Raw genomic sequence first — 10402 nt, forward strand, 5'->3', positions numbered from 1 at the left:
GACCATAAAAATAGAAGGAAATAAAATTATTCATAAAGTATATTGATCCCAAAGTAAAGACATTAAGCTCTGATGAAGGGCAACAAAAGGGAAGCTCCTCACTTTATCAAACAAATAACCAAAGTAGAGAAATGTTAGCGGAGAGACAGATTGTCATTATCCTGCTCATGTGGCCACGCTCTGGAGGATACATGTGAGCAGTAAAATAGAAGATTTACTTTTTATAATAAATCAGCAGAAAGTCAAGTCTTTTACCTGCAGGATCTCAGGTCACGGTGGTTGTGGTGAGCTTAGGGGCTGGACGTGTTGCAAGGAAATGGATGAAGAAGAGTGACAGGAAGGGACTGCTTTGGATGAGGAGCCATCACCAGCTACACAAAGAAACAACATGGCTAATTGCTTTAGGCTGCAGTAATTGCTGCTGGGTTTGTTGTGTTGGCTTTGGTTTTTTTGTTTTGTTTTTGTTTTTTTTTCCCCTAATACTAATTTTGAAGTAATTGTTTTAAATCATTTCTTACCAGCAGCCTCCCCTCCAACAGCCATGGAAGCATACACCAAACGTGAAACACAGTGGCAAGATCTGTTGCATGTCTCTTGGCTGTGGGGTCAGTGCCCACTCCCCCAGGGTATGGAGGCCAGCTCCCTTGGCTGCTCAGGCTAGGGGACCTGTCACAGTTCTCCATTTCCTTGCTGGCACTTACACATGGCTTACTACTTGGCAGCAGCGCACAGAGAAGTGCGTCAGGGGTGACTGGTTGGGATGACACACCATCAGGGTAGACGGTATCAACTCACTCTTGTTGCTTAGCTTCCTTTGGCATAGTGTACACTTCACTAGGACGTGTATCAGGGCAATTCTGTTTGTCTCCTCTTTACAATAAACTAAGGCTGTGCAAGTGACCTGAAAAAAACCCAGCCACAGCATAAGTACTTTCTTCCAGACATTACCTTCCTTGGTGTTTGAATTGACTTCTGACCTGAGGCCTCAGCCACCAAAATGGAAAGTAGGAGCCTCACCTTTTGCAGGTAGTTAATCTACACCCTGATAACTCTGTAGTAATCACTTTGTGCTGGCTATTTCAGTAGATTTTGCCCAGATGAAATCAACAACAGCAGTTCAGTCCGGTTCAGACTATTTTGGTGTCTGAATAAGACAGGGACCATACAGTGCCTGGAAGTTTTAGTCCATCTAATTCTTTTTTATTATAGTCATTGTGCTACAGAACGTGTTTTCCTCTGAGGAGCTGTTGTAAGTTAGGTGATGGTGAGGGGAAGCTGGCAAGCAAGTCATCTTGCTAGCCATTCATCTCTAAAGACCAGTGCTCAAATCACATTTACTGAAAGCTCCATATGTCTATTGCTTTGTTGTCATCAAAGCCTTGGCAGGCATTTGTTACCAATCACAAAGCTCCTTCATGTTGGGCATATATGTCAATCCTTGCTTAATAAAGACACCTGGATTGAAGCAGACACTCTTGGTCAGGATCTCTATACTCTACCAAAGTCTGCAGTGGATGCTGTGTCATTCAAATGATTCTTTCATTTTTTGGAGCACCAGTTGTGTTTTTTGCTTCTTTCCATCCTACAATTAAGGATCCACGTTTCTTCGCCTTCATTCTTCTTGGCAAGTCAAGGAAATAATGTCACACTTCCATGTTAACACTGGTTAACAGTAAATCCAAAAGAGAATAATGAAGAAAATCTATTGTCACTGCTATTCCTGTAGTCAGCCCTGGGTTTATGTACTGGGCCAACATAACTGCGCTTTAAACATCCAAACCTCCTGAATCTATGAAACAGATTGAAAATGCTGCAAGAGCAGTTGGTATCTTGACATTTCAGGTACTTCTATCCAAAGCCAGGAATATACAAACCAGAAAAAACTATAGCAAAAGGATATGACCAATTTCAGAGCTTCAAAAAGGTCTGGTTTATATCTGCTAAGTGATTTGGATTATTTGGTCTTTCTTTTATCCAAATGCATTTGCCTACTCCTCTTTGTAACTCAGTGAGTGAAAGACTAATGGCGGTCCAGTGGCCTTTGTGAAATGTGTTGGTGTTCTTGGTTCACTTCCCAATTTGTGTATCAGTAAAACCCCTGCTGCTATGAGCACTTGTGCTCCTGTGTTTGACGGAGGGATTGAGGTTTCATTTGCTCTCTCACCCTTAGAGATGGTCCTTCCAAGATGAGGGCTGAAGCAGATTTGAGGACATTGGGGAAGCGTATGTTCTTTCTGTTCATGCTTCACATATCCTTAAATTTCACAGTTTCTGGGCTCTGATTCAGTGTCTTTCAGTGATGCATTTATCAACAGATTTTTAACAGTGGAAAAAATACAGCAAGTTAACCTTTATCCTAGTTCCTCCTGCAGTTGCTACTTGTGAGGAACAACAAGGAACAAAAAGCAAGACAGCGATGTCTCTATGTTTGATGATCTGAGCATGCAGAATTGCTGATCTCGATGCAAGTGCTTAAGGAGTGATTTGAAAACTACCTTTAAAAACTGAATTTTAAACTTCCCATTTTGTATCCCACTGTAAATCCATTGTCTCCCTTGGCGACATTCTTCCCTTAGCCCTGTAAGGCGGTTGAGCATATGAAGTCATGATTAACACATGGGCTTAGTTAAGTAAATGCACACACTTAAGTGTTAATTATAGCCTTACGCCTAGGAGAATTTCTGAAGTAAATTTGTGTGTTGAATGGACTTTAAGCATTGGGTTTAAATGCTTGGATGGGTTCAGCCTAACTGCAGTCAGAAAAGAACTGGGATACCTGGCACATGTATGCATGTCACAGGCATAAATAAGCACAGTTTTGGTGATGTAGAGCATAATGGTATTTCCAGGATCAGAAGGAACTTCAATTTACATTAACAGTCAGTGAGGCTGATTTATTTTAAAGGACAGAAAAGAGTATTAGTGGATTCAGTATATTTAGCCTTTTGAGGGATTTCTTTACAGGGTGCTGCATGAAGACCTAATAAGGAATCTTAACTCCAGGATAGGTCCTGGTTTGAGTTTAACACCTTTCAAAGAGGAAGCCAGGAACAGAATAAATTTGCCTTTCTTGCATCCTTCTCCTTCCTCCCCTCTCCTACAAGCCCCCACTACTTACATCCTACCTTCTGCAGGAGCTGATGCGATGTGCTGACCATGCTAAATGATTTTGGCCAATCAGTGTTTCATGGTTTTGAGGAATTCCAGGGCTAATCAGACTGTGTACCTGGAATACAGTGGAATGGTACACAATGAAATCCAGGATTTTGAGCACTTGTACATTTTGATTTAGAGTTCATGGAAGAGTCAATGAAGTCAGCTCAATGGAGATGGCTGCTCTCTAGAATGATGCTAGTTGTCAGTCAGAAAGAAATGAATACAGTGTGAGGGTGGCCAAACAGGAGAAATCATCAAGAAGAAAATATTTTAATGCCACCATATAGATCAATGGCATGTCCTTACCTTAAAATTCATGTTCACTTTTGGTCTCCTTATCTCAAAGATGTAACAGAAATAGAAGTCGTCCGGAGAAGGGCAAAGAAAATGAGTCAAGCCAACTGAGAGCCTTTCGTATAAGGTTACATTAAAAAGGGCAGGATTATTATTTAGTTTGGAAAGAAGAAGAGCAAGAGGAAATGTGGCAGAAGCATATAAAATAATGAAGGGCATAGATCAGGCCAGTCTGCTGCTTCTCATTACGTTTGTCTGTAACAAAAGAAAAAGAGAGAACTCAAAATAGAACAACAACTGGCCAAAGAGTGATTCATTAGAGTGAGTGAAAAGTCCAGCACATGGTGTATGAGTGTAACTTGTGGAACTCAGAGCTGCGGGATGAAATGAAGCCCAAATGATTTGCATTAACATAGCCCAACACAAATTTACTTCTGGAACTTGAATCATAGCTTATAATCCTTCCAACCAGGATGTTATAAGAGCTGTTGTTACTCCTCATCCAGGTGTAAGATCTTCACCAGCTGGGCTGGAGGAATACATCTTCCCTGTGGTACTGCGTTGCTGATGTAGGTTCAGAATGGAGCAGGAGAGGGACTATGCCTTTCCTCACTGCATTCAGGAGTTGGTGCTATTAGACAGGATGCTGTATTACAAGAATTACGTGATGACAAGTTTGAAGCTATTGCCCACTGGCAATTTATCAGCTAAGAATTCTCTGTGCAACAAAGTGCTGCTTCTCTTTGGGATCTGGGTTTTACTCCCAGTCTGTGCTCTTTGTTTTCTGGCTTTGGTCTGCTCACGGTTTGCAGCTGGGCTGGAGTATTTAGTCAGAACTGCTGCTAGTGTTTTCCCTTTCTTAGTAGCCTTTAGTCTCCTGGTGACTGTACAATAAGAATCAATGTTCTACATGAGCTTTTAACTGCCTGATCATTATAAGGCAAGCATGATCATTAAATGATCCTCACTTTATTAATGTGCTTTATTAAGTATCTTTTCCTGTATGTCTGGCAACTGCACTTGAGCTAAGTTAGGAACAATTACAATGCTGAATAAATAGAAATAATGTAGGTAAGTAACAGTAAAACGTTAGGGCACTCTGGAAGACACACACTCTGTATTGCACCTTAACTTGGTGTTTAATCATTGGAGTACCTGTTCTTCATTTTTCTTTAGTAAATAAGGCAGAAACGTGCCCGGCAGCCTTGCTGCAAATAGACATTGAGTTGAACTCAATGCTTGCTTTCTCTGAAATTCCTTCTTAAATGAATTAAGATATTGTGAACAGACTGAAAATCCTTCTTAACCTCTTACTTGGGTAGTCAACAGTTACTTCTAAGCTTTCTGACTGGTTTTGCCCCCACAGAGGAAAGACAGAAGTCTTTGTTGTTAGCGGCGTATCTCTGATTTGTAAAATACAATTTCCTTTAAGGATTCTTGAGTATGCAGACTTAACTGCTTCTTGAATGGAAAAGAAGCACTTCCTTACTGAGTGAATTTGAGCTGGAGAGGTCTGAGCAAAGTATGGGGAAAAATAATTACAATTATTTCCCATATTAAAAGCAAAAGAACTGCAGCTTGAAACATGCAGTGACCTTGTTTGCTTTACCTGAACAATGAGAGGTCAAATCACATTATTACAGACACTTGCAGATCCTGGGTTTTATGCTTGTATTTCTGAATATTCACAGGGAAGAAAACTCCTTCTTGTGCTGTGGGATACCAGCATTTAGGTATCACTCTCTACCCTTGCTAGCCCTATCCTGTGATAACACACCAGGTTTATGCTGTACATATTTCACCCTACATGACCTACACAATCCACCCCAAAGTGAAATTTTTCCTCCTCCTGAAACCTGTCTCCTCCTCGCTTCTGGCTTGCAGAGGATGCTCCATTGTTCACAGTACTGGTGTTTGGCTCTTGTCTAGACCAATGTTCACTCATCACAATACCCCTGTCAACACCGTGCTATGTATGTGTTAGCTGCACTATATTCCTGTTGTCAAATGGCTCTGCTGTCATGTAGTGTTTAAATGTAAAAGATATAGGTGACGATGCGGAGCTGGAGAATTGGGCTGAAAATCTGGATTTTAAGTTGTCTGCAGCACAGAAGTTGAAAAGCTGAGACAGTTTTACAATAAATGTAAGCAGTTTAAGCAAGCTTGTAGCTATCAAGATGTGGATGTATGTTTTCCCCTCTGAAATGTGCTGCCTTTCAAGAGCACAAGTGTGGCATTTAGGTGACACTGCACTGCTCATCCGTGTGCCCTTTCTGGGGATGACTCTGCTTCTGTCTCCTCCTGTCTGCACACGCTGTAACTCCAAGGGTCTGCTGTGACCCTGCCACAGGCTACAAGACCAGTGAGCTGCAGAGGAGCCTGAACTGCTCGTGATACAGGAAAAGATGACAATGAATAAAGTGCAGTGCTCTTTTTCACTTCTATCAGCTTTATTTCAGATCTGCTTTGAGGTTTTTTCCTGTGTGCTAGTAAACCTTTATTTTTGATGATTTTTCCTTGCCTACCTGTTTCTATTTTTTCCCCTGTTTCGGTCCAATGCTCATAGATGTTCCTGGTCTTCCCGCAGGCTGGGTTGTGGATGAACCTCCTAAACTCCAGTGTTTGCTGAGAATAATTCCGAGTTTCTGAATTAACTGAAAACAAAAAATCAGAAATAAGAGGCTACTTCTCTTCCTCTGGATCCTCTGCTACGCTGAAGCAGGGAGACAGCACAGACTACAGCAGTCCTCAGGGAGGGAACTGGTGTCAGAAGACTGGGTTTTTGTTACCCTAAATTGGAGCATAGACCCTAGCCATATCCAAAGCAGATATCAAACGCCTCTTGGTCCGTGGCCTGTAGTTGCTGGCAGATTTAACTGGAAATCCAGGTAAAGTTCCTTGTGAGGACAGTGCCAGTCTGTGAGTGGGTCCCTATATCCCTTCAGGAAAGATTACCTTTCCTTAAAAACAATATTCCAACCAAACAAAAAAAAAAACCCCTGACACTTGCAATTAGTCATTACCTACTGTTGCTTGCGATTTGTTGGCAGATCAAGCTACAATCTGTTGCACTATGACAGATCAATTTCTGCAATTCATTACAGAACTGAGCCAAAACAAAACAACTTTCTCTCTCCTTCCCCCTCCCTCTACCCCCAGTGCTGCAGCCTCTGGTTCGCTGCAAGCCTTAGACTTCTGTGGAAAGGAGCAGATGGGAGGCAAAAAGAGGGGTGGGAAGAAATGAGCCCTTCTCAATGTAATGCCCTTAATCTGAGTCCATGTGCACATTAATGTGAGATCAGTCCCATCCTTGGAGCCAGCTACTGTGCAGTCCTAAAATAGCATTTCAGTCACTGGCTACTGTACAAAATACTTTAATCCATTTTTGTCCAAACTTGTCCTTGCATTGTAAGTTAGATCCTGCCAAAGATTTGGTTGGGAATAGGTGGGATGTTTTATCTCAGATTAGTGGTTACAAGATTAGACGCAAACATGTGCTTCCTTTCAGAAAACAGTGACCACTTGCTATTACGTGGGAGCTGCCCTTCATCCTCCCTTTGCATAAGAGGATGACAGATGTGTTACATGTTATTCTCTTAGAAAGCTATGGTCATTTTTGCATTACCTCCATGAATGCTTAAATAAATAGCACTAATGGTTCTAACATGAGAAGCAGGATAAAAGAATCTGATGGTTTTTCCTACTACCTTTTGTAGCTCTGTCACCTGACTTGGTAAGCCCACCTTCAGTGAAAAAATAGCACAGTGACATTTTCGAAACATGCACTCCCTTGCGCCTGGAACCTAACACTGACAAGAAGGCTCAGCTTGATTCCAGTCCTGCTTTGTGATGTGTACTCCTCTTTTTCAAGAGCTGGGCTGCAACAGCTGCTAAATACAGAGAAAGGGTGGAAAAAAGGTTGCTATTATACACAGTTTAGTGGTACAAAAAGCAGATGCTTTCTATGAATTTTATAAGTGAACACAGTCAGCATTCCAAAGCACCCTGGGCTTGTCGCTCGTGCTACCTTCACTCATTTTTTGCCTAGTGATGAGCAGCCACCAGAGTGTTTGCTCTCCCTTTTTCTCAGTTCCCCAAACAACTCAATCCTGTGTGACGCTTGGTGCCACCAGCGCCGGTTGGGGTCAGTGAGCACTGATATAGGACAGCTTCTTGCAGGAAGCCCTTTGCTTTTCAAAGAAGGGAGAGCAAAACTAGCAAATCTTCTCAGTGTTATTAAAGTACATCCTTGTGTGGGGCCAGATTTGTGGAAGTGCTTGTGTTTTAGCACCTGGATGGAGTGACCAGCTTTTTGCCAAGTGCTGGTTGCTGCTGAATGGGGATAACACCAAATTCCCCTGGGTTCATTGCCAGGGATGGTGACAGCAAAATTTAACTAACTGAATGCTTGTGGCACATCAGTGAAATGCTAGCAATAGGGAGGGTCACTCTAGCAATATATACCTGTTCACTCCATATTTCTTACCAGAGTGTTGTCCCACTTGTGGCACAGGGGTAAGGCAAACCCCACCATTCTCCTCTGTGGCTCATTTTAGTTTACACCGTTGTTTACTATAGGAAAAGCTGGATGCCTGAGCTGAAGGTTCTGGAGGGAGGAGGAAGCAGCCATCCTGGTGTTTCCTTCCTTCTGTGAGCATGGTTTGGAAAATGCCTGCCAGCCCCCAAAGGAAAATTCACTTTCTCAAAGTATTTCACACTTTGACTAAAATGATGCACAGGTAGGAATGCTGAGCCAGAACACAGCGAGAAGAGTCTCCTCTCTCAACAGATTAGAAACCTCCTCACGTTCCCTGAGTTTTTCACCTCACACATGCTTGGCACACACTGATTTGCTCAGAAAGTCATCCAGAAAACTTCAGAATACTTAGAAGCCCACTTTATTTTATTGCTAATGTTTCTGTAGCTCTTTCTGAGACAAAAATGTCGAGCTGATGTTTGTGGCAAGTAACGTTAAGGTTCTGACTGTAGTCTCCAACACAGAAATTGAGAGGATGACACTGTTTTAAACACCCTTTCTCAGCAGTGATTGAAGGGCTTTTTCTTATACTTTTAAGGATAATATAAGGCATCATAGTTGTGTTCTTGCCCTTTAAGAAAGCAGTACTCAAACAGGGTTGCGTGCATGTTTGGAGTTGCGTGTAGCTCAACATAGTACTTTGGTTATCATTGTTCAATAGTGTTGTTCTGGTAATGAAGTGAAACTTCTGAAGTCCAAAACTGGGATGGAAATTCTGAAATCTGAAATGTGCTCCATAGAAACCGTCTTGGATCTGTGCAGAAAAATCAGAGATACAGATGGGATTTGAGGCTTTATCAATTTATTTGGCTTTCATTAGAGCTGAATAAATAGTAACACGTGAAACCTAATTCTATCCAATTTCTTTGTTCTGGTAAATTACTACCTACGCCTCTTGCTTTTCTAGTTCCTGTGTTCCTAGAGCAGCAAGTGCTTTTTCCCCTTGGAGCATTTTGTTTAAGCATTTAACCCCTCTCTCCCCCCTCTTCACTCCCCTCAATAATATATAGACATTTCAAAAGCATAGGTTTGAATCAGCTTTGAGCACAACTCCTGCACAAGTTGTCTTTTGAGGGGGTTGATGCTTTCAGCCTCCTTCACTTTCTCTGTGCTGCTGGTGAAAGGAGGGTATGCTTTTATTGGTGCAGAACAGCTGTAGTGTGATATAGCACATTAACTTTGATTTTCATAATGGCCAGATATTAGTATTTGCACACTGGTTGTTGATGTGCAGGTGAACCACAGGCCTTGTGTACTAGTCCTGAGGGGAATCGACTCTCTGAGCCAAAATGCTGGCATTGCTCTGCAAAGACAAGCCACGGACACAGGCAAACAATTGCAGAAAATATCCGTAATGTTAAATACAGTATAAAGAATCTGTTTTTCCCCCTCTTATTATTCCTATTGTTTTATTTCCAGCCCTCTTGCTAGTGGCTGCCTTTGTGGCACTTCAGCTGTGATTAGATGGGCGGGCGAGCAGCTTCCTCTACAGCTGAAGCCAGCTGGGTGAAAAGACTGGCAGAGCCTCAACTCCTCGTCTACCCACTGCCTTCACGGCAGAGTTTATTATCTCCATAGCTCTGTGACATGCCCAGTCTGCGTGAGCCAGGGGTCTCAGAGCACAAGTCAATATTCAGTAGTCAGAGCTTCCTTATTACTGCTCTGTTGCTATGCTTATTTTGATGTAGTCGTAACCTAAAAAACCACCTAATAGCCAAGAGGCTGGGGGGAAGGGAGGAGGAGAGGCAGAGAGAGAGAGGGTCATCCACTTCTAATGCTGGAAACCCTGTGATAATCTGTTCCATGCATTCAAATGAAAATATGACTTCTTGGCAGAGAATAGCATTATAATGTAAAATCCCATATGCTGTTATACAGTATGTTGCAATCTGTTTTACTGCTGCCTCTATTCTAACGAGTGAATACTGCCAATAAAGCAATTGAAGATAACACTAATTGCTTATTTCTGTGATCCATAATTTTTATGACTGCCTTATAGCTCTTTAGTCAAATAGATGTTTTTTGGCCTCTCGGATCTAGAACTCATGTACTGTAGTGATTGAGGCTGAAAATCTGCATGCTGGCCTGAGAGAGGTTTTTGCCTAAGCTGATGAATAGCGTGTGTGTGAGGAGGAAATAATTGAAAAGTGTTAAAGAAAATAGAAGTCTTAAATCAGTCATAACAGGTCATAACACTGGATTTCATCAATATTTTTTAATATAAATTGGGTTCTTTCTCTCACCCTCTTGCTGCTTCGGCGTTGTCTTTGCTGTGGAGTCATCAGACACTGGTTTTCAGAAATAAAACTCCCTTAAGCTTTTCAGAGTGGCAGTGGCTGCCTTGGTGCTGTTCCAGGCACCTTTTGTTTCCAAGAGACTGAGATATACCATTGGCATATGAGGGTAAGCAAGTCC

Source organism: Psittacula echo, assembly GCF_963264785.1.
Source record: "Psittacula echo genome assembly, chromosome: 4".
NCBI lineage: Eukaryota > Metazoa > Chordata > Aves > Psittaciformes > Psittacidae > Psittacula > Psittacula echo.